We start from the raw sequence: 26,581 nt of genomic DNA on the forward strand, positions 1-26,581 counted from the left end.
AGACTGTAAATCTCTGTTGTTCAAGTCACCTAGTCTGTGTACTCAGGCCTGACCAGACTAATGTGCTTGCCATGAGGGGGATAAGGAGCAAATAAGGAAACAAACAAATATATAATTATTGTGAACTGTTCAGATTGGGAACTCAGTAAAGGCTGCTATGAGGAAGCAATTTAAACTGTAACCTGAGGAATAAGAAAAAACTAGCTTGTGAAGGGTAGGAAGCATCCTATGTTATTTAGGTTTCCATTGCTGTAACAAAATACCTGAGAAAATAAACTTAAAGTGGAAAAGATCTATTTTGACTCATGGTTTCAGAGGTTTCAGTCCATGGTCAGCTGACACCATTGTTTTTAAGCCTGTGGTGAGGCAGAACCTTATGGTGGGGAGCTTGTGGTGGAGCAAAGCTGCTTACCTCATGGCACCTAGGAATCAGGGAGAGAGAGGAGGAGAGAGCTTACTTTTATAGCAAGGACCTTCCCCCAAAACTCTTTATAGTATGAATCCATCAATGGATTATTTATCACTGAGGTCAGATCACTCAGTCCCCAAAAGTCCCACCGTTGAACACTGATGCATTGGAGACCAAGTCATTAACACATCAGATTTTGGAGGACATTTCATATCTAAACCAGAACACATCCCAAGTAGAAATTCAGGAGGCATGTAGGCCCAGGGTGGGGAAGACTGGAACTCATTCTAGAAACCAAGTCAAGTGAAGCTGAGCATATCCTATGAAGACACATTGGTGACAGACATCAGAACCCACACTGACTCTCTGCCAGTTGTGTTCAAGCAGATGCAAGGAAGAATTATGAGTCCCCAGTATATAAGGCAGGCTCTGTCAATCATTATCAACTCAATTTCTTGATAAAGCCACAATTATCAAAAGTTTCTTTGATCACAGATACATGAATTCCAAAAGTCTGGTAATAAGAATAGAAAAAACTCTTCTCAGAATTCATTCATAATTTTGGATAGATGTACTTCACAACTAACTCATTCTCTGAACAACTCTTCCAACTCTTTTCCTTCCTAAAAGCTCTTGCTCTGTCTAGTACCCCTAAAACCTAGGTCAGGACTGATTCTGATGAAATGTGTGAAGGTGTGGCAGCAATCAAGTCACATTTTAGCATAAGGAAAACAGTCAGAAAGATTGAGGCCCCATATGTGGATGAAGGTTTGCACCCGGGAATTTCTCTAAATAAAATATTCACTGGAGCTGGGAGTGTAGCTCAGTGATAGAGGGCTTGCCTAGTATGCACAAGGCTCTGGGCTCCATTGCCAGCACAGGAAAACAAAAAATCATCCAGTAATTAATGAGGTTCACATATTCAATAACAAATGTCCCCTCTTTCTGTCATTGAGGACTCACCCAACTGTTCTGCTTGGAGTCTTTCTCAATCACATCATGGAACTGTTATCCAACTTGGGGCAGGTAGACACTTAGCTTTAGTGGTGTCCTTTGACTCAGAGAACAAGTCCCCCAAATGCTTATTTAGTTAGCAACAAATGCATCCTTCACAATATAGGTGTGATTTAAGATTCTCTATCATATCAAACAGATAATTCAGCAAATAAATTAAAATAGATTGACCTCTTTAAAGCTATAGATTTTATAGCTTGTGATTTTTAGCAGATATCTGTATTCACTTTATATACAGTACAAAGACAATACTTAAATGGCTTCAACACATTCATTTTAGTTAAACTGAAGTTTATTTTTAATAATCTAGTACAAGTATTTTTCTTTTCAAACAAGTTGAACAGAAAGGAATTCATGAAACAAAAACTGATATAAGAATATTATGAATATATGCTACGTAATTCAAGATGTGCAAGACATGGATTTGACAGCCCATCTAGAATACCAATAAATAAATAAATAATGGCTGAGTATAGCTAATAAATAAATAAAGTTTGAGCACAGCTAATAGAACTTTCAGCTATAAGCATAGATTAAAGTAAGGTTGATTTTGAACATATTACCTTGCCAGTTTGTAATAGAATGCTAATATTATTATAGCTTTTCATTTGCATATTTATTAAGAATTGAATAAACAATTACATTCACAAGAGCCTAAAAAATACCTTGTAATAAATCTAACCAAGGAGTTTAAAGACATCTATAATGAAAATCACAGAACACTGAAGAAAGAAATTGAAGAAGATACAAGGAGATTGAAAGACCTCCCATGTTCATGGGTAGGCAGAATTAATATTGTTAAAATGGTCATACTACCAAAAGAAATATACAGATTCAATGAAATCTCCATTAAAACACCAAAAAATTTCTTCACAGAATTAAACAACAACAAAAACAGTCCTAAAATTCATTTGGAAGAATGAAAGGTCCAGAAAAGCAAAAGTAATTTTAAACCAAAAAGCAATGCTGGAGGCATTATAATACCTGACTTCAAATTATGCTACAGGGCTATAGTAACAAAAACTTCATGATACTGGTATATAAACAGACACACAAACAAATAAACAGACACATAAACCAATGATACAGAACAGAAGACACATAGACAAACCCACACATCTACAGTTATCTGATCCTTGATAAAGATGCCAAAAACATACATTGGAGAAAAGTATTTTTAACAAATGGTGCTGGGGAAACTGGTTATCCATATGTAGATGAATGAAACTAGATCATTATCTCTCATCCTGCAGAAAAATCAACTCAAAATGGACCAAAAATTGAGGAATTAGACCAGAAGCTATGCATTTCCCAGAATAAAATGTAGTGTCAACATTCAAATATATAGGCACAGGCAAAAACTTTTTCAATAGGACCCCTAAAGTTCAGGAAATAATGCCAAATGTTAATACACAGGATGGCATCAAATTAAAAAGCTCTGCACAGTAAAGGAAACAATTAGGAATGTGAAGAGAGAACCTACAGAATGGGAGAAAAATTTTGCTAGCTACTCTTCTGAGAGAGGAGTAATACCCAGAATATATAAAGAACTCAAAAAACTTAACACCAAAAAAAAGTAACTCTATCAATAAATGGGCAAATGGACTAAACAGACACTTCTCAAAAGAAGAAATACATATGGCCAACAAATATATGAAAAAAATGTTCAATATCTCTAGCAATTAGGGAAATACAAAGCAAAGCTACGCTTTTCATCTTACATCAGTCAGAATGGCAGCCATCAAAAATACAAAAAATAATAAATGCTGGAGAAGGTGTGGAGAAAAGGGAACACTTTTACACTTTTGATGTGATTGTAAATTAGTACAATGACTATGGAAATTAGTATGGATCTTTCTCAAAATACTAGGCATAGAACCAAAATACAACCTAGGTATACCACTCCTTGGTATTTATTCTAAAGAATAAAAGTCATTAAACTATAGTGATACATGCATATCCATGTTTATAGCAGCACAGTTCACAATAGCTATATTATGGAACCAACCTAGGCGTTCACCAATGGATGAATGGATAAAGAATATGTGGTATATATACACAGTGGAGTTTTACTCATCCATAAAGGAGAATGAAATTATAGCATTTGCAGGGGAATTGATGTAACTTGAGAACATTATGTTTAGCAAAATAAGCCAAACTCATAAAGTCATATATTTCTCTCAGATATGGAAGTTGAAGAGGAAAAAGGAAAAGAAAGGTGGAGGCAGATCTCATGAAAATAAAGGGGAGATCAATAGAGGAAAGGGACCAGGGAGGGGGAGATGGGGAGGGAAGGGGGAAGTGTTGGAGAATGATATTGTCTAACTTATATTGTTTGCATGTATGAATATGTGTCAACAAATCCCATCAGTATGTACATCTGTAATTCACTAATAAAAAAGTGGAAAAAAGAAAGCAATAAATGAATAAGTAAATAGGGATGATAAGTTAAAAAAAAAAGAATCAAATAGCCTCCTACCTCCAGGTAATGGTTAAGTTATCACACTCCAGGGACTAGTACTCATGGAAAGTAAGAGGTGTTTGCTGGAAGTTTTAGGGTTCAGTGACCATTTTCCATGACTCCATCATCTCTGACGACTCCTATAAATTCATTATACTATGTCAGTTCTGTTGAGAAATCAATAAACTTTGAAATATGCAGGGAAGTTAGTGGATGCCCTTCCAACACCAACACATTTGGAACATTCTGAATACACAATGCCCTTTTCTCAATTTTGTGTCTCTTTTTACTTCCTTATAATTTTTATTTCTTGTTACTGAGAATTGAATGTGGGATTCCAGGTATGAACACTCTACCTCTGAACTATATCTGTCAGGCCCAAAGTTTGGAATGAAGAAAAGGCATGAAGTGTACAATGGGTTTGGGGAGGAGAAAGCAGTGACCTGGGCTGGCCAGAGGGAAGGAGAGTTGGAGAAGAAAAAGGGCTTCTTGAGGCAATGGGAGATGAGGGAATTCTGCACTCCTTTTACAGTTTGAGCAAGCTACAGCAAGCCATTTCCCCAACCCTTCCTCTGTGGAGTGATGTGTTAGCTTTTCATTGTTGTGAACAAAATACATCTATTGAGACAATTATTGTCTTTAACTCTATTTATGTGGTGAATTACTTTTATTTATTTATTTTAAAAATATTTTTAGTTGTAGTTGGACATAATACCTTTATTTATTTTGTTTTTATGTGGTGGTGGGGATTGAACCCAGGGTCCTGTATGTGCTAGGCGAGTGTCTACCACTGAGCCACAACCCCAGCCCAAATTACATTTATTGATTTGTGTATGTTGAACCAACATTACATCTTTGGGATGAAACCCACTTGATCATGGTAGTTATTTTATAAATGGGTTTTTTTTAACGTGATTTGTCAATATTTTTTTAAGAATATTTGCATCTATGTTCATCAAGGATATTGGCATGAAGTTTTCTTTTCTTTTCTTTTTTTTAGAGAGAGAGAGAGAATTTTTTTAATATTTATTTTTTAGTTTTTGGCGGACACAACATCTTTGTTTGTATGTGGTGCTGAGGATCGAACCAGGGCCGCTCGCATGCCAGGCGAGCGCGCTACCACTTGAGCCACATCCCCAGCCCAAGTTTTCTTTTCTTGATGTGTCTTTCTCTGGTTTGGGTACCAGAGTGATACTGGTTTCATAGAATGAATTTGGGAATGTTCCTTTCTTTTATATTTCATGAAATAATTTAATGAGGATTCCTATTAGTCCTTCTTTAAAGATCTGATAGAACTTACCTGAGAATCCATCTGGTCCTGGGATTTTCTTTATTGAAAGGTTTTTAAATTGCTGCTTCAATTTCATCACTTGATATTGGTCTGTTTAAGTTTTCTAAATCCTCATGGTTCAATTTAGGAAGGTCATATGTGTCTAGAAATTTGTCAATATCTTTAAGGTTTTCTAGTTTATTGGAGTATGAATTTTCAAAATAGTTTCTAATGTTATCCTTTGGATTTCAAGAATGTCTGTGGTGACATCTCCTTTTTCACCTTTAATTTTGTTAATTTGTGTTTTCTTACTTTTTCTTTTGATTATTTGGCTAAGAATTTAACAATCTTGTTTATCTTTTCAAACAACCAACTCTTTGTTTCTTTGTTTCTTTTGTATTATTTTTATTTTTTATTCTTTGTATTATTTTTAATTCTCAATTTCATTAATTTCAGCTCTGATTTTAATTATATCCCATTTTCTACAGATTTTGGTATTAGCTTATTCTTTTTCTAAGGTCTTGAGATATAATGTTAGATTATTTATTTAATATCTTTCCATATTTTTTAATGTAGGAACTCAGTGCTATAAACCTTCCTTTTAGAATTGCCTTCATACTGTCCCAGAGATCTCGATAAGTTGTATCTCTATTCTATTTGTTACTAAGAATTTTTAAAATTTCTCCCCTGATTTTTTTCTGTGACCCATTCCTCATTCAAAAAAATATATTATTTAATCTCTAGGTGTTAAAATTGTTTCAGTTTTTATCATGCTATTGATTTCTAATTTATATTATGATCTGATGGGATACAAACATCATACTGAATGAAGAAAAAAATGAAAGCATTTTCTCTAAAATCAGAAACAAGACAAGGATGTCCACTCCCACCATTCTTATTCAACATTGTTCTTGAAACTCTAGCAAGAGAAATCAGTCAAGAGAAGGAAATTAAAGGGATAATAGAAAAAGAATATGTCAACATATCAAGTTTCCTGATGATATAATCCCATATTTAGAAGACCCCCAAAAAACCTCCACCACAAACTTCTAGAGCTGATAAAAAAATTTAGCAAACTAGTAGGATATAAAATAAACATATATAAATTAATTTCTTTCCTATACTTCAAAAAGGAATCTTCTGAGAAAGAAATCAGGAAAACTATCCCATTCACAATAATCACACATGCAAAAATACTTTGGAATAAATCTAACCAAGGAGGTGAAAGATCTCTACAATGAAAACTATAGAATAGTGAAGAAACAAACTTAAGAAGACCTTAGAAAATGGAAAGACCTTCCATGTTCTTGGATAAGGAGAATTATTATCATCAAAATGTTCATACTACTAAAAGTGTTATACAGATTCAAAGCAATCCCAACCAAATTATCAATGACCTCCTTTACAGAACTAGAAAAAAAAACATCTAAAATTCATTTAGAAGAATAATAGACCTAGAGTAGCCAAAGCAATTCTGAGCAAGAAGAATGATGCTGGAAGCATCATAATACCAGACCTCAGATTATACCACAGAGCTATAGTAACAAAAACAGCATGGTATTGGTATCAAAACAGTTATAAGACCAATGGAATAGAATAGAAGACACAAAGACAAATCCACATAGATATAGTCATTCAATACTCAACAAAGGTGGCAAAAACATGTTAGAGAAAAGATGGGCTTTTAAAAAATGGTGCTGGGAAAACCCAGATATCCATATGTAGAATAATGAAACTAGATCCTTGTCCCTCACCCTTCATTAAAATCAACTCAAAGTAGATCAAAGTTCTAAGAATTAGACCACCAACTCTGCAACTACTAGAAGAAAATGTAAATTCAACACTTCCAACATCGGCACTGGCATCAACTCCCTTAACAAGAGTCCTAAAGTGCAAGAAATAAAACCAAGAATCAATAAGTGGGTTAGCATCAAATTATAATGCTTCTGTATAGCAAAGTAAACAATCAAGATCATGAAGAGAGAGCCTACAGAATGAGAGAAGATCTTTGCCACCTGCTCTTAAGACAGGGGATTAATATCCAAAATATATAAATGACTCAAAAAAAAAAACAACACCACAAAAGCAAATAGCTCAATTAATTAGTGGGCAAAATAACTAAATAGACATTTCTTAAAACAAGAAATACCAAGAGTCATAAATCCTCTGTAGAAAACTCAAAAAAAAATACCAATAGTCAATGTATGAAAAAATTCATAACATCTCTAGGAATTAAGGAAATAAAAATCAGACTATACTGAAACTTCATCTCACTTCAGTTAGAATGACAGTTATAAGGAATACAAATAATAATAAATGCTGGCAATGATGTGGGGAGAAATGTACACTCATACATTGTTGGTGGGACTGCAAATTAGTACAACCACCCTGGAAAACAGTATGGAGATTCCTCAAAAAGCTATGAACAAGATCACCATATGACCCAGCTATCCCACTCCTTGGTATTTATTCAAAAGAACTAAAATCAGCATACTATAGTGATGCAAGCACATTGATATATCTAGCAGTGTAATTCACAATGACCAAGTTATGGAACCAGCCCAGATCCCCATCAATAGAAGAATGGATAAAGAAAAATCATGGCATTTTTCAGTAGGTGGATAGAACTAGAGAACATCATGCAATGTGAATAAGCCACACTCAGAAAGTCAAGGATTAGATTTTTGTATGAGAAAGCTAGATCAAAATAAAGGGGAAAAAATTGGGGGAGAGAATCCCATGAAAATAGAAAAGCAATCAGTGGAATAGAGAAAGGGGATTGAGGGGTGGAGGAAGTGAGGAGAAAAGGGAGGAATGGTGGAATGAAATTGACTAAATTATATATATATATATATATATATATATATATATATATATATATATATATCTCACAATGAATTTCATCTTTATGTACATAGAGAGAGAATGAATTTTTAAAAAACTAAAAATCAATGGAAAGAATACCAGTAGAGTAGAGGAAAGGGAACAAGGTGGAGGAAGGAAGGCAGGAAAAGGAGAAATACTGGGGACTGAATTGGAGAAAATTATATTCTGTGCTTGTATAATTATGTCAAAATAAGTTCCAATATTATGTATAATTATAGTTCACTAATTGTAAAAAAAAAGAAAAGAAAACACTTGGTCCCCAGCCTGTTTTACTATAGGGATGTGGAACTTTTAGGAGTTGGAATGGAATAGAAGGAGTTTAGGTCATTGGGGGTGTGCCCCTCAAGGGGATTTTGGGACCCTAGCTCTTTCGTCTCTCATTTTGCTTCCCAGCCACCATGAGGCAAGCAGATTTCTTCTACTATAAACTTCTGCCTTGATATACTGGCTTTCCAAAGGTCCAAAGCAACAAGGCCAAGCAAACATGAACTGAAATCTCTGAAAATAAAAGTAAAAAATAAACCATTACTTGTTTTTGCATTGATTATCTCAGGTATTTTGTCACAGTGATAGAAGGCTGACCACACACAGAGGGCTGCATTTAAGAACAAGATGTTCTTCTTTCTTCCTACAACACATTGATTATTCTGCCCAAGAAATAGAAGTGGTGTTTTTCAGGAAGGTGGAATGTAATGTACGCTAGATAATGCCTTCTGTTTTCATAGAACTCATGATCAACCTTGAAGAGATGAGAGGCCAATGCCACAGGTTCTCGGTGCACCTAAAAAGAATGATCTATTCAATCCATCATCACAGTCAGGAAGCAGAATTTTATAGAGTAGCGGAGCAGGAGGAAAAAAGGTCATATAGACATCATTTGAGGGATACAACTACAGGACAGTTCTATAGGAATTTGCCATGGATCATCTGCCTACATAAACTGTCTCAGTTATGAAAACAAGGCTTTGAAGAACCTTGAATAATGTCCCATTAAAAAGTCAACACAGGATTGTAATAAATATACCACTCTGATGCTGGATGTTGACAGTGGGAGAGGTTATGCATGTGTAGGGGTATGGGGTAGGTGAGAATTCTCTGTACCTTCCACTCAGTTTTCCTATGAATTTAAAACTGCTCTAATAAAAAAGCCTTTTTCCCCTATAGCTACCATACTAAATTTGTAGAGACAGAAAGCAGACTGGTTGTTGCTAGGATTTTATCTGTGGGCTCTTAAAGTGTTTTGGAACTAGATAGAGGTGGTAGCTGCACAATATTGTGAATGCACTAAACGTCACCGAATCATTCACATTAGATGGTTAATATTTTGTGATGTACCATTCACCTAATTTTTTAAAAACCCACCATATAATAGATAAACTTTTTCAAAAATACATAGTAAGGTTTATAATTTTCCAATGTTCTTTACTCAGTAAAGGACTTTTGTGATTCAATTTGTTATGAAGCAGTGTCTACTATCTTCTTGGCTATGGTGGTTAATTTTATGCATCAACTTGACTGGGCCTTGAGGTGCCCAGATTAAACATTGTTTCTAAGTATATCTCTCAGGGCAGTTAAGGATGATTTTAGCATTTGAATGAGTGAACTCAGCAAAATAGATGGACTTCTCCTGTGTGGGTGGTCATCATCCATCTCCTGAGGGTGTGAATAGAGTGAAAGATTGAAGAAGGAGAAATCCATCCCTTTCTTGTCTCCTTAGTGCATTTCATATCATCTCCTGCCTGGACTGAGGTTGTTTGTTTGTTTTTGAGGCCCTAGGGATTGAACCGAGGGGCACTGTATCACTGAGCTATGTCCCCAGTTCTTTTTTCAATTTCATTTTGAGATAAGGTCTTGCTAAGTTACCCAGGCTGGCCTCTAACTTGTGATCCTCCTGCCTCAGCCTCCTGTGTCACTGGGCTTACAGGATATGCCACTGGGCCTGGCTCTGAGATGGGATTTCCACCACTGGCTCCCCTGGATCTCAGGTCTTCAGACTCAGACTATAATTCAAAGTATTAGTTTTCTTGGGCCTCCAATTTGCAGATAGCAGATAATGGGATTTCTCAGTCTCCATATTTGTGTGAGCCAATTCCTCATGATAAATCTCTCTCCATTTTGGTTCTATTTCTAAAGAACCCTAGTAAGCGGTCTTATAATAAAACTCTTTATTTTTGCTTTAACAAGGATTTTCATCCTCTGCCTTCCACATCATACCTGATAACATCACACAGAACACATTTTGGGAAATGCTATTCTAGACCTTTCCTAGGGGAAAAAAACTACTCCATTCTTATTTTAACTGCTCAAGAAAAATAATTTTTTTTTTGCACAGCCTTCTCTGGATATTTGCTGAAAACAAGTTATTATTTAAGCATAAATATAGAAATATGATTTCTGATGAGGTTCTTTGATAATGTTCAAGACAGAAATAGGTGGCTTTAGTAAAACCAATTCTAAATGAATGATGAGATGTTAGAGTAATAAAGACATAATATAGCTTTTGAATACCACTGGGTCTGTAGGCAGGAGTGCCACACTAGGAAAACTTATTACCCCAGCTATGTATAGATCAGCTAGCCATACAGTTTGAGACTTTATTCATTTGCACAAATTGCATTTTCTATATACTTCAGAAAGTATGACACAGTATGTGGGCACATATAAAATAGCTGACACTTTAATAGCAAATATAAAGATGTCTAATACAAAGGCAATTTAATAAAATGAAATGGCCTAAGGCTATTTCTTCATTGCAAGTAAATGTATCCTCATGAATCTTCACTCTGAAGCCATTTCTTAGATTCGAAAAGTGTTGATTTAATAATGATTAACACCAATAAGAATATCTGTGGAACTGACCATTTTATGATTGAAATCAGTGATTCTCAACCAGGGATGGGATAAAACAGGTGTGGAGTAGAGGAAAGAATATTCCCTTCTCCCAGAGAGATGTATTGGAATCTTCTGGAGGCACATTTATTTGAAAATGAATTATCTTCAGCTGGGTATGGTGGTACATGCCTGTAATCCCAGTGGATCTGGAGGATAAGGCAGAAGGATGGTGAGTTCAAAGGCAGCCTCAGCAAATTAGTGAGGCCCTGTATCTAAATAAAATATAACAAAGGGCTGGGGATGTGGCTCAGTGGTTAAGCAATTCAGGGTTCAATCCCCAGTATATAAAAAAAAAAGAATTATCAACCTTTTAATGGCAGGTTTGATTAAAGTAACAATAATTAATTTACTTTAAAGATGCAATCACAGGGCTGGGGTTGTGGCTTAGAGTGCTTGCCTAGCATGTGTGAGACACTGGGTTTGATTCTTAGCACCACATATAAATAATGTAAATAAATAAATAAAATAAAGGTCCATTACCATCTATAAAAGAAACAAAATCTTTTTTAAAAATATTTTTTTAGTTGGACACAATATCTTTATTTTTATGTGGTGCTGAGGATCGAACCCAGTGCCTTCCACATGCAAGGCGAGCACTCAATCACTGATCTACAACCCTAGCCCCAAGAAACAAAATCTTATTTAAACAAGATGCAATCACAACTGAGAGGGCATGGGATTTTAGATTCCTCAAATAGAGACATGCATCAGCAATTGTGTAAAGCAGAAAGGGGTATGTTATCTAGAGCTAGATTAACCCAACAGTCTGTCTTTTTCTTCACCACCCAAACCAATGCCACATATCCAGTTTCCTGAATGCCTGTGCCTCAAATGTCCCCACAGTCTGGACTTCCCTATCCTGAGTAAGAAGGTTGTAAGAGTTCCAGGAAGTAGCAACCTTGGAGCCCATGCTCTGACTCAGCCTTACCTTGGAGGAGCATCTGGGTCTGTACTCCCAGAATTCCTGGCTTTCCATCTGGGACCACCTGTCTTGCTCATCTAAATTTTCTTAAAGTTACAGCACCAAGATCAAATAGACTATTATTAACCGGAAGAAATAGATCACAAGTCATCACTAGCATGTCTGCCTGCCACACAATGTCAATGTGTGTGTTCTTGTACACACATGTACATTCATTCACATGGGCCCTATTGGCCATGTGTATACCAGCTGAAATGCCTCCTGGCCACTGCTGATTAGACCAACACAGCATATTGATCCATTTAAATTACTTGCTGTCTCTCTCTCTCTCTCTCTCTCTCTCTCTCTCTCTCTCCCCTCGCCCCTTTCTTTTCCTTTTCTGAGACAAGATCTCACTATGTTATCTGGGTTGGTCTCAAACTTGAGATCCTCCTGCTTCAACCTCCTGAGTACCACTGTACTTGGCTAGGACCACTTTCTTTCTTCAAGGAGTTAAGACTTGAAATTGAGACATACTGGTTAGTGTGTGGGGAATTTAGATTGCAAACCAGGGAAAGGTTGGGTGGGAGTATTCTGTTTGCTCACAAAACCATAAAAGCCTGAAGAAGTAGAGAAGATATATATATATATATATATATAGAGAGAGAGAGAGAGAGAGAAGCAGGTTTGAGAGAGAATGTGGCCCTAGAGAGATAGAGAAGCCCTTCACTGCTTTTTCATTTTTTAAAATTTTTATTTTGCACAGTGCTGGGGATGGAGCCCAAGGCCTCATTCATGCTAGGTAAATTGTCTACCGCTGAGCTACATCCCCAGGCCCCTACTACACCTCTGATGGCTTTTCAGGTTCTGGTTCAGGGCCCTCATAGTCTGCCTTTATTTCCTGGTTTCTGAGATACCTGTTCATTGTTTTCAACATTCCCCAAACATTTTTTGCTTCAACCGAAAAAAGCTCATGTACTTTTCTATTAATTGCAATCAAAATATCTATCACTTAGCTATGTTTGTATTTATTTTTCATCAGAGAATTTCCTCTATGTCAGCAATTTATGAATTCTCAAGACCCTGTGGATTGACTGGGTAGTTTTTTGTTCTATGTGATTTCAACTTCATTTAGCTCATGGCTGGGCTGGAATTACAGATTGTTGTGTTAGTTTTCTAATCCCACAGTAACAAATTAACACTAGTAGTTTACAACAATACAAATTTTCATTTTTCTTTTTAAATTTTTTTCTAATTAGTTATACATGACATTTTGACACACTGTATAAAACTTCTTTTTCCTCTGGCAGTACATGGTGCAGAGTCACACAGCTAGTGTAATCATACATGTATATAGGGTAATAATGTCTGTCTCATTCTACCATCCTTCCCATCCCCACAGCCCCTCCCCTTCCTTCACTCCCCTCTGCCGAATCCAAAGTTTCTTAATTCTTCCCTACTCCCCTCCCCACCCCCATTAGGGATCAGAATCCACTTACAAATTTTCTTTTTTGACTGGGGTTTGAACTCAGGGCACTTTACCACTGAACTACATCCCCAGTCCTTTCTGGGTTTTTTGTTTGTTTGTTTTTTCAGACAAGTTGATGAGACTGGCCTCAAACTTGCAATTCTCCTGCCTCAGCCTCCTGAGTCACTGGAATTACATGTATGTGCCACCACACCCAGCTAAGATACCACAAATTTGTCATTATAGTTCTTGAGGGCAGAAGTCTGATATAGATGTCATTGGTATGAAAAGTTGGCAGAGTAGACTTCCATTCTGAAAGAATATTTTTGTGCATTTGTTAGTTTCTAGAAACTGCCTGCATCCTTGGCTCATGGCCCTCCTCCCTCTTCAAACCCAGTAATGGCCTGTCCAGTCTTTCATATGAAGGCATCTCTCAGGTTAAGGATGTGGCTCAGTGGTAGAGCACTTCCCTAGCATGCACAAAGCCCTGGGTTCCATCCCCAGCATTGGAAAAAAAAAATCAATGAAGGCTTCTTTTTGGTTCTGACACTGAGTTTCTTGCTTCTCTCTTTCACTCCATAACGACCCTGTGATTACACTGAGGCCACCTGGCTAATACAGGATCGTTACTCCATCTTAAGATCAATTGATTAGCAACCTTAATTCCATCGATAACCTTAATTCTGCTATATTGGGATCTTCTACATAATTTTTTAGGCCTAATGCAAAATAAGAATGTGAGACCCTGTGCAAAAATTTAGGGTTGACAGCTGGAAGGAGGAGATACCATGAAAGGTAGTAAAATATAAAAATTTTCCTTTATAATATGATCCCTTTTATGAGTTGCCATAGTGTTTTTTTATTTGCTATTCAATGTCATTCTAGGTTAAGATATAATGTATTGGTATGAATTTTACCATTTATCTTTACATAGTGCAATATCAGTTTTTAATACACATATAGCACATTGAATCATATGGAAAATCACCAGTAATACTCAATATATATTCTGCAGCTTATTACCAGTATATGTATTTTTGTGCAGTGAAAATGCTGCCCAAAATCAACATGTAATATAACATGTAATGTTATGTGTAACATAACATATTCACAGGTTCCAGGATTAGGGCATGGAAATCTTCAGTGGACCATCATTCTGTTTAACCTAGCCAGAACACCTTAGACTTCTTCCATGCTGTGGCTGTTCTACGTGGTAGTTTCAAGTTTCAAGTTCCAGAGAGCATAGTGATCTCAGGACAGTCAGACCTATTACAGGGTGATTGGTTGGCTTCTTAGAGTGAGCTTTCCAAGTAGAAAAACCTCAATGTGCAAATGTTTATCAAACCTCTGCAAGTTATATGAGTTGCTGTGGAAAGGGACTACAAAAAGCAATAATACAAGGAAATATTCCTTGCATTTCAAGGAAATACTGGGCCATTATTGGAACAATCATAGTAGATTTTTTTCCAATAAGCTTTATACACCATCCTCAAAGGTCCAAATTATAAAAGAGAGGAGCATTATAAATGGTACCAAATACCTGCTGATTCAAATTGTTTCTGTTGATGACATGATCTTACATACATAGATAACCATAAAGACTATGCCAATAATCTACTAGAACAGATAAACAAATTTAGTGAAGTTGCAGGATATGAATACAACATGCAAAAATCAGTACTGATTCTATACACAAATAATGAACTATTCAAAGAGGAAATTTAGAAAAATCCAGTTTACATAGCAACCATAAATAAATTTTAAAAAGATACTTAGGTAAAAATTTATCCAAGGAGGTAAAAGACCTATAAACTTAAACCTTTAAAATACTAATGAAAGAAATTGAAGAAAACATCAATAAATGGAGAGACATTCTGTATTTGTGGATAGAAAGAACAAATCTCATTAAAATTTCCATTCTCTAAAATTATAATAAGATATACTTTCCAGGCATGGTGGTGCATCCCTGTAATCCCAGAAGCTCAGGAGGCTGAGGCAGGAGGATTGAGAGCTCAAAGCCAGCCTCAGCAAAAGCAAAGCGCTAAACAATTCAGTGAGACCCTGTCTCTAAATATAAAATAGGGCTGGGAATGTGGTTCAGTGACTGAGTGCCCCTGAGTTTAATCCCCAGTACCTCCCCCACAAAAAAAAGACATATATGTCAAAATATACTCTACTGTCATGTATATAACAAAAAATAAATAAATAAACAAGGCCTGGGGTTGTAGCTCAGAGGTAGAGCACTTGCCTCACATGTGTGCGGCACTGGGTTTGATCCTCAGCACCACATATAAAAACAAATAAAGTGAAGGTTAATTTCTTTAAAAAAATGAAAATGGAAAACAAATGCCATGCTATCTAAAGTGATCTACAGGTTCAATGTAATACCTATCAAAATTCCATTGTCATTTTCTATGGGGAAAAAATCAAAATTGGTATGGAACCACAGAAGATCCCAAATAACCAAAACCATTGTTATGGTTTGGATTTGAAATGTCCCTCAAATGCTCCTTTGTTGAACTGAAGCAGTGTTCACAGAAGGGAAGCCTTGAGGAAGTACTGACCACTTGTGAAGGCACTGGCCTCATCTGTGGATTAATACATTGATGGATTCATAACTTAATGGACTATTGAGAGGTGGCAGAAACTTCAGGAGGTAAGGCCTAGTTGAAGGAAATAGGTCATTGGGAGCATGTTTTTGAAGGGCATATTTTGTTCCCGGCCCCTTTCTCTCTCCCTCTGTTTGCTTCCTTGTTGCCATGATGTGAACACCTGTTCACCACCATGGTGTTCTGTCTTGCCAAAGGCTAAAAGCAACAGTTTAAGTTACCATGGAATGAAACCTCTGAAATCATGAGCCAAAAAGATCTTTCCTCCTCTAGGTTGATTTTTCTCAGATATTTTACTACAGCAATGAGAAGCCGACTAACACAACAATCTTCAACAAAAAGAACAAAGTTGGAGGCATTCACACTCTCTCATTTCAAAACATACTACAGATGAACTGTAATCAAAACAGCAAGATCTCATTATTTTTAGAGCTAAATGATATGCCACAACATGGATGAATAAGGAAGACATTATGCTAAGTGAAAAAAAAAACAGACACAGAAAGAAAAATATTGCATTATCTCACTTATATATGAAATCTAAAAAACAAATTAAAATATGTGAAGAGCAGTGATTATTAAGAGTAAATAGAGAGGGGAAATGAAATGGAAGGTCAGAGGATACAAAGAAGCATAAATGTATAATATAAGGACTATATGTAATAAAATTATACTGAATATGGAATCCATGTAATGAGTGGATTTTAGTTGCTCTTGGCACAAAAAGGGGTAACTATGTCACATGATGGATATGTTAATTTGCTTTACTATAGTACATACAGCCTTCCATATCTGCAATTTCCCCATTCAAAGATTCAACTAATTCGGGATTAAAAATAATCAGAAAAATCACATCTATACTGAACACATACAAACTTATAGTATAACAACTATTTACATTGTATTAGGTATTTTAAGTCATCTGGAGATGACAAAGTAAATTGGAGAATGAGCTTAAAGTTACATGCAAATAACACTTTTATATTAGGGACTTGGGTATTCTCAAATTTTCTTATTCTCAGAGGTACTGGAACCAACCTCCTTAGGAAACTGAGGACCAATACCAACCTTTTTATTATCTATATGCATCTTACAACATCATATTCTATACCTTAAGTATATATAGTAACATTTATTATAAAAACATTCCTATTGATCTTGGAAAAATAGAAAGAAGATCTGTACAGTGGAAGCGGGGGAGCAAGAGGGAGGGAAGAATTAATGGAAAGGGAAAGAATTAAGGAATGAAGTGGACCAAATTATGCTCTTTGCATGTTATGAATATATCACAATTCATTACAGTTTTATATGTAACTATAATGTGCCAATTAAAAATAAATAACTAAATGGAAGGAATACCAAAAGAGTAGAGGGGTGGTTTGGGGGAGGGAAGAGGGGAAGGAAAGAAAAAGTATTGGAAATTGAAATGGAGAAAACTATGTTACATGCATTTATGAATGTGTTAAAACCTCACAATTATGTATAACTATAATGCACTAATACATTTAAAAATTTCCATTAAATATATGTGATATTATTACTATGTAAACAACATTTCAAAGCCGAGCATAAAAACATATATATCAATAAATCAAACAGGGTGAAAAGCCCAAAAATAAATTCAAGCATTTACAGTTAACTAATTTTCTTTTTTTTAATATTTATTTTTTAGTTTTAGGTGGATACAATATCTTTATTTTATTTTTATGTGGTGCTGAGGATTGAACCCAGTGCCTCACATAAGCTAGGTGAATACTCTGCCACTGAGCCACAACCCCAGCCCCAGTTAATTAATTTCCAACAAAGGTGTCAAGAACACACTATGGGGAAAGAGCAGGCTCTTCAATAAATGGTGTTGGAAAAACTGGATATTCATACACAGAAGAATGAAATCAGATCCTGATTTCACAGCATATACTAAAGTCAATTCAAATTGGATGAAAGACTTAAATATAAAAAGACTTGAAGCTGTGAAACTACTACAATAAAAAGGGAGCAAATCTCCATGACATTAGTTTGGGCAATAAAGTTTTAGATATGTCCCCCAAAGCACAAGATACAAAAGCAAACTAGCAAATGGGATTGCATCAATATAAAAAGCTTCTGTAGAGCAAAAGAAACAATCAACAGAATGAAGAGACAATTTACAGACTGAGAGAAAATGTGTGAAAACCATAATCTGATAAGGGGTTAATATCCAAAATATACAAGAAACTCAAAATAATCAACTAATAATGGGCAAAGGAACCGACAGATATTTTTCAATAGAACACAAATGGCCAACAGGTTAATGAAGAAATGCTCACATCAATTAGTGTTAGGGATGTGTTATAATGGCTAGTATCAAAAAGATTAAAAATAAGTGTTGGTAATGATCCAGAGAAAAGAAAACTCTGTTACAGTATAAATTAGTACAGCCATTCTGGGAAATAGTGTGGAGGTTCCTCAAAAAACTAAAAATGGAACTATCATATATCCAACAACCTCACTTCCATTGATGAGTCTTGTCTGAACCAATTATCATCATAATGATGCTGAGTGGTGATTTTCTATTTCTTTCTTTCCTTCTAGTTCTTAGTGATATTTTTATCACAAGGAAGAGTATTCAGTTCTCCTACATTTATTTATTTATATATTTATATTACCATGGACATGTGGATTTAAATTTTATTTAGTGGGTTATAATCCTTTACTATCATTGCTTACTTTAAACTCAAATTGTCTCAGATATTTGGGCAATGAAATAGAATCCTTTTCAAAGGTGGCTCCTATGTCCTCTTGAAATGCCTTTATCCTTCTTCAAACAATTCCTGATTTTCTGGCATAATGAGATGTTCCAGGTTCATTTTGAGTTTTCCCTGCCCCATTTCTGGAATGATCCATTGCTATAAGGATATCGTTGCTTCTAGGCTCTCTCATTGGAAAGAGATAGAAAATAGATATATGCCCATACCTATGCACATACCAATGCTCTGAAGAAAAAAGTGATTGAGGTAGGTCATATAATGGTATCCTAAAGATGTCCATGTCTTTTAGCCCCAGAAACTGTGAATACATTAGGCCACATGACAAGGGGGAATTACAAATGGAATAATATTAATGTTGCTAATCACCTGGCTTTGAGGTGGACTCTTCAGGCAGGCCCAATGTAATCAAAAGGTCCTTAAAAGTGGAAGAGGGAGGCAGAAGAAAGATGACAGTGTGAGAAGACTTAGCTAAATATAGCTGGCTTTTAAAATGAAGGAAGGGTGGCAAGGAATCAAGATCCTTCTCCAAATTCTCCAGAAAGGAACAATCCTGCCAACATCTTAATTCTATCCCAGTGAAACAGGGTTGGGCTTCTCACCTGCCTAACTGTACAATAACAAATATATGCTGTTTGAAGTTACTATTCGCAGTAATTTATTATAACAGCCATAGAAAATCAACACAGTGAGAATAAGTATGTCAAGTCAGGAAAAACAGGCCTGTTACCTTTGGGACAAATAAAATCACAATTATTTTGACTTGAAAGAGCCCCCACCCAACTAATCTGAGAGAAAGACTATATTGTTTAGAGTATAGAAATTGAGACCCACAATAGAAGTGGAATCAACAAAATCTCGGTCTGATAGAAAACCTAAGTACATATGGGGCTCTCTCTGAGAAGCCATTAGGGATCCATGACTTCTTCTGTCATAATGCCTCACTGCTCCCATTGCAGAGTCCAAGACACTCACACCACATTCTTATTCCAGCCAGTGGAAGGGAGAGAAAGTGACAAGTATGACTCCTTCCTTTAAAAGTTTTTACATATTACTTTAATTCACATGCTATTGGCTAGAACTTAATCATATGGTTACATCTGTAATCCAGTGAGGCTGAGTAGCCCTGTGTCAGCCTAAAAATTCTATTAGGATTGAAGAAAAAGAAAACAAATATGGGAACACAACCAGCCATCTCTTTCATATAGTATAAGTAATATTCCTCATTTACGTTGGTTCATTTATAATTGTACATAATTTTTGTCTGGCACAACTCTGTGGAAAGAGAATGCTAAAGTCAGGGATATTTCTATTTCATATATTGATTCCTTTTTTTTCTTTTTGCGATCAAAGGAATGGCACCCAAGGCTTCATGCATGCTGGCAAAGTGCTCTGCTACTGAGCTACACTCACAGATCGATTCTTAATCAAAGAGAAATGTTATGGTTTGTATCTGGAATGTCTCCCAAAAGCTCATGTGTTGAAAGCACAGTCCCCAGTGCAGCAAGGTTCAGTGATGGAGCTTTTAGGCAATGATTGGATCATGAGGGCTCTGCCATCTTCAGTAGCTTAATCCATTGATGTCTGAATAGACTCCTGGGAAGTGGAAACTAGTTGCAGGAAGTAGATCATTGAGGCAAGCCCCAGAAGGATCTATCTCCTGTCAGCTCCTCTCTGCTCTCTCCTCTCCTCCCTCTCTCTCTCCCCCTGCCTTTTGGCTGCCATGAGCTGAGCTGCTTCCCTTCACTGTGCTCTTCCATCATGGTGTTCTGCCTTACTCAGGCCCAGAGCAATGGAGTCAACTAACTATGGGCTGAAACCTTGGAAACTGTGAGCCAAAATAAAAATTTCCTCCTTTAAGTTGCTTATGTCAGGTATTTTGGTCACAGTGATGTAAACTGATGTAAAGTTGACTGCTGGTTTCCATGGCTCAGTTTAGTGGTCCTCTTGGTGGCTTGATGTCACTTATGATTAGGGTCCTTGAATCTGGGTTTTGTTCTCTATTTCAAGTTTCTCCTAAGTCTCAGCTCCAACTTTCTAGCTTCACATCCACCTTCTCCTGTGTATCCTGAACGCTTGATGTTTCTTTCTCAATTCCTTCACTAACAAGTGCCTTCCCCAAACAAACCTAAAACAAGACCATCTCCTTAGTCTTTCTTTGCATTGCCTCTACATTCCGTTTCTATTCACTACCATCACAAATTATCACAAACCTAGTAACTTAAAACATTAATTTATTATTGTGCATTTCTGTAGGATAGAATTCTGACCTGGGTCTCACTCAGTCAAAATCCAGGTATGTATAGAGCTGCATTCCTTTTGGAGGTTATGGGAGACAATCTGTTTCTTCACCTTTTCTAGCCTGAAGATGCTTCCCTCATTCCTTGGCTGATGGCCTCCTTTTTCCATCTCTAAAGCCAGCAACAGCTGGGCATGGTGGTATACACCTATAATCCTAGCTACTTAGGAGGCTGAGGCAGGAGGATCTTTCTTTCTCTGTGGTACTGGGGATTGAACCCAGGGCCTTACACATGATAGGTGATCACTGTACTACTGAGCTGTGCCTCCCGTGTTTTTCTATCTCATTTTGAGACAGGGATTTGCTAAGTTGCCCAAGCTGGCCTCAAACTTGTAATCCTCCTGCTGAAATGTCAACATGTGTGAGTGCTTATATATTCACACAGCCTGGGTGACTTAGAGTGATCACCTATGATGTGTGAGGCACTGGGTTCATATGGAGCACCACAAAGGAAAAAAAAAAGCCAGCAACAACAGTTCAAGTTTTCCTCATATGGCTTCACTCTGACCTCTTCCATAGTCATCTCTGGCTCATCTCTTCTGTCTCCCTCTTCCATTTATTTATTTATTTATTTTTTATTATTAGTTGTTCAAAACATTACAAAGCTCTTGACATATCATATTTCATACAATTGATTCAAGCAGATTATGAACTCCCATTTTTACCCCGTATACATATTGCAGATTCACATCGGTTCCACATCCACTTTTTGTTACTGGGAATGATTGTACTCAGGGGCACTCAACCACTGAGCCACATCCCCAACCCTATTTTGTATTTTATTTAGGGAAAGGGTCTCACTCAGTTGCTTAGCACCTTGCTTTTGCTAAGGCTGGCTTTGAACTCACAATCTTCCTGCCTCAGCCTCCTGAGCTGCTGGGATTACAGCACTCAGCTCCCGCTTCAACTTTTAAGGACAGTTGGAATCACATTAGGCCACCCATATAACCCAGGAGAATCTCCTTAGTTTAAAATCAGCTGCTTAGCACCCTTAATTCCACTTGCAACCTTAATCCTCCTTTGCCATGTAACAATGTGTTCAGGGAATTAGGACATGGCCATCTTGGGGGCAAATGGGGTTATTCTTCTAACCACAACCCCTATTTTTATTCTTCTTCCATTGTGCCCAGAAACACAAGTGAAATTCTCCCTTCCCTCTCCTTCTGGCCTTTCTTTCCACTCCTGCTCCCACATCAGGTCATTATTCAGCTTAAGGGTTAATACTCGAAAAACAAACTTTCTACCAATTATCATCTTATTTTGTATATAGTCACTTTTTCATTATAAATTATTCTATAAATAAATGAGTCATTTCGAAAATAGCAAAATGAGAGAATAAGCCGGGCACAATGGCACACACCTGTAATCCCAGCAGCTTAGGAGGCTGAGGCAGGAGGGTCTCAAATTCAAAGCCAGCTTCAGCAATTTAGCAAGGCCCTAAGCAACTCAGTGAAACCCTGTCTCTAAATAAATACAAAATAGGGCTGGGGATGTGGCTCAGTGTTTGAGTGCCCCTGAGTTCAACCCCTGGTACCCACCCACGCCCCACAAATGAGAAAGAAAGCACGCTTTTTTTTCTCTTCTTGTTTTTGTTGTTTGTGTGTTTTTGCAGTGCTGGTTATTGAACCCAGGGGTGCTCTACCACTGATATCCATCCCCAACCCCTTTTCTTTTCTTTTCTTTCTTTCTTTCTTTTTTTTTTTTTTTTAGATAGGTTCTTGCTCTCTTTTGCTGTTGTGCACACTGGTCTCAAACTTGTGATCCAGAGAGATGGCAAACTCAATCAACATTTTTAAAACTGCCTGTACTTGAGTGCAATTTCTAACCAGTTGACTTTGGAAGTTGAAGCACTCCATACAAAGTGAGTAACAGCCCTTAAGAAATGGAACACAACCTCACTCAGAATGATTCACCAGGTCTGAGAAATGGAAGTATTAATGTCACTGGTGATTTGGGGAGTTATGTCTGAGTCCTCAAGGCTGTTTCTGAATAAAGGAATAAATGAGGAGAATGGGGACAGAAGGAAAATGTCCTTGAAATGTTTTTATATTCCAGATCATTTTCGTAGAATTAGCCAAACTGCAAAAGGATCATTAAGGCCTGGAGCAGTGGGATTTGGTAGCAAGAACCTGCAAAGGGGAGTAAAAAAGGCTGGATTCCCACCCAGTCTTTATCACCGACTTGTAGGACTAACCATGATGAGTTCAAGTGTTATCATCTTCAGGACAAGGAGGAAGACACTTGGCGCCAACCACCTGCATGCTTATCCAGGCCAGGAAAGCAATTCTTGCTCCTCCTAGAGTCGAGAGCAGATATGAGAGAGTGTCTCTCATTTGTCACTCTGTAATAGTTTACATCTGATGGGACTGTGTGGTGGAATGACTTGGCTTGAAAGACTGCCAAGGCACCATCCAGCTGTGCCCATCTGAAGGTCAGTGACACAGTCCTTCCTCAGCTGACAGCCACTGCTCTGCCCTTGAAGGGCCCCAACCTCTGCTGCACTGTGGAACCAAGTCCCCTCTGTGGCCTGGGTTGTGGTTTTACACTGTACTTCCCTCTTCCTTCCTGAAAGATGAATCAGACTGACATGATCCTTGCCACTTTGAGGGGAAACTAAGCAAATGTGAGTAAGTGTGGGTGTGTCTCTTGTGAATGTTTCTTTTCCCATGAATCAAATAGTGGCATTTAAGATCAATTAATTTTATCAAATACACTCCATGCTTTATTTTCTTGTTTAGAAACTAACAAACCAGTGTATTACCTATTTACATTTTACTCTTGTTTTTTTGTTTGTAGAGGAAGTTTTTTATTTGGTCTAATTAGTTATACATGACAGTAGAATGCATTTGGACACATCATACATAATGGAGTATAACTTCTCATTCATCTGGTTGTACATGAGTTATACAGGTCGTGTAATCATATATGCACATAGGGTAATAATGTCCAGTTCATTCTACTGTCATTCTTACCCCCATGCCCCCTTCCCTCCCTTCATTTCCCTCTGTCTAGTCCAAAATACATCTATTCTTCCCTAGCCCCCACCCCCTTACCATTTGACCCAGTTATCCCACTCCTTGGTTTATACCTAAAGGACTCTGTGTTTTAACAATGTGGCAGGGGGATTGTGAATAAGAAATTGACAAATGAGATTTGGGGATTTGAAAATATCTACAGTTTTGTATGTGTGCATGTGAATATATGTCTTTCTGATAAGAAGGTCCATAGCATGTCAAATTTTTAAGAGAATCCATGAGTCAAAAAAGAAAATACCAACTAGAGTATAAGAATATTCCATTACTAGAGCATCAACATCAACTATTGTTGTCCATTGATGGAGGCAAAGGAGCTACAGAAATAAGATCATTAATAATTTAAAGTATTTTATATTGAACATCATGTACTAAAAGTTCTCTTGACAACTCACTCCTTAACAGAATGTTCAGATTAACCAATGCTCTCTGTTTCATCTGTAAAATATATTCATGGATGCCCTAAGCCTTGAGTTCCACATTCTCTCACATTTTTGTTACCCCTACCCCCTAGTGAGTTGATCCATGCCAAAATTCATTGAGGGCTACTGCCCATTCTATTCATGCCAGGACATTCTATTTTTGTAATTTGATGAAAAGTCTTTAAAAATAATCAGGAAAATGAAGCTGCAAAGTTGCATTCTTTGAAGATTCTTAATTAAGGCAAGTTGATTTTTTTTTATATACAAAAAAAAGAATCTGTTGAGTTAAATGTGGGCCAGACAACTGTAGAAGCTTTAATGAAACTAGACAAGGAGTTCTGCACTCTGATTGCATGACAGGTATCTTTTGGTTTCTGCTTCACTTTAAAGAAACACATGGAATTATATACAATGTAGCAAGAGTATAACTTGTGTAAGCAGAGAAATACTCAAGGAAAAGCCTTGGCCTTTCATCAAAGGATTGAAGGATTAATGCACATTTACACATTTTGAGTTAGCATGAAAAGATTAAGAGATATATGAATCATTTTTATGATTACCACATTTAGCCAGCCTTTTCTTTGAGCCAAACAACCTTCTATACTCATTGAATTAATTCAGAACAATTCTATTGTACTGGGAGTTTCAGATAAGAAGAAACAATGGGTTCCAGGACCCATGATTTTCAGGGAAAGATGTTAATATTAGTGTACTTTCACTGTTCTAGAAAAAGAAAGCGAATGGATATTTTCAACTCTACAGATGATTCTATACTCAGTTTCCATATGCTCTTGATATAAAATTTAGGCTTTTATGTCAGTTTGAGTCCTTCAAGAAGCAGATGCTAAGGTAGGCTTAGTTGTACAAAAGGTTTATTGAGGGGAATTTGTGTAAAGGAGAAAGAGGAAAGAGGCTTAGGCCAAAACACAGGTTTTAAACCTGTGAAGGAAGAAAGGAAGGTACAAGGGAAGAAAGAGTTCAAGGAACCTTGGACTATAATGTAGCTCTGAGAAAGTCTCAACAGATGGGAGACACTAGAATAAAGACTGCCCCTAAGGGAAGTCCTGTTTTAGGCCAAAATGGCCACAGTTGCTTCTACTGTGCTCAGTCATTGCAAAGCAGTAATTTGCAAATGGTCCACAGAGGGGTGGCAGCTGCAGCCTATTGGCTAACAATGTTCAGTCATGTGACCATGATATTTTTTTCCATTATAAATTGTGGTCATTGGAAATAAACACCATTGTCTAGGTGGCCTCAGATCTGTAGAGTGTACAGGAAATAAAGAATCTGATTATGTCCAGCCTTTGAGAAGAACTCATCTTTCTTTATCTGCATCCAAAACCATGCAGCAAAAATTATTTCTCTTGGATTTTATTATAAAGTTGATGAAAGGCTTTGCCCAGGAATATGAATAAATTGCTTCTTTGGTAGGCTGTCTTCAGATTTAGCAAGTGTTTAGTGAGCACTTGGTATAGCTGTTCCTGGTGCTGTTACAGAGTTATACAGTGTTGGCCCATAGCAGAGGAGACAGATCATAAGCTAACAAATCCATGAATGTGACAGCAGTGTCTATGAAGCAAATCAGATAGTATAACATACTACAACGGGACTATATAGGAGTGGTGGGACAGAAGGGCTATTTGAAGTGAAACCATACAGGAAGAGGAGGATGAGGGTTAGGGCAGAGGAAATAGCAAAAGTAGATTAAATGGGAGGCAGCTGGGTCTATGGAAAGAAAGGAACAAGGGCCATTTGTAGAAACAGGAGCCATCTGAGGTGGGATTCATGGGCAAGTCTTGACTCTATTTCAAGTGTGATGAGAGAACTTGTTGGATTTTATGTAGGGGAATAACACAATTGGATTTTCATTTTAACCTTGATGGTTCCAACATTTCTATATGGCAGGATGTTGAAAGTGGTAAGATGCTGAGAAGGAATTTTTGGTGGGGGATGGCAGAGGTGTGGTGAACAAGGGGATATGGGAGGTAGAGGAAAGCTGTAGAGCACTTTGCATAAAATTGAGCAAAATATCCATTGTGCCTGCCAAAGAATAGAGGTTGTGGAAGGACTGATAATGATTATGATATGATTAATGTCTCCAACTCAACTCACTCTCAAGCTTACCATATTTTAAAGACCACTATGACTACTGTGTAGACAATGGACATAAATGA

This window comes from Marmota marmota, unplaced genomic scaffold (genome assembly GCF_001458135.2).
Source record: "Marmota marmota marmota unplaced genomic scaffold, marMar, whole genome shotgun sequence".
Lineage (NCBI taxonomy): Eukaryota > Metazoa > Chordata > Mammalia > Rodentia > Sciuridae > Marmota > Marmota marmota.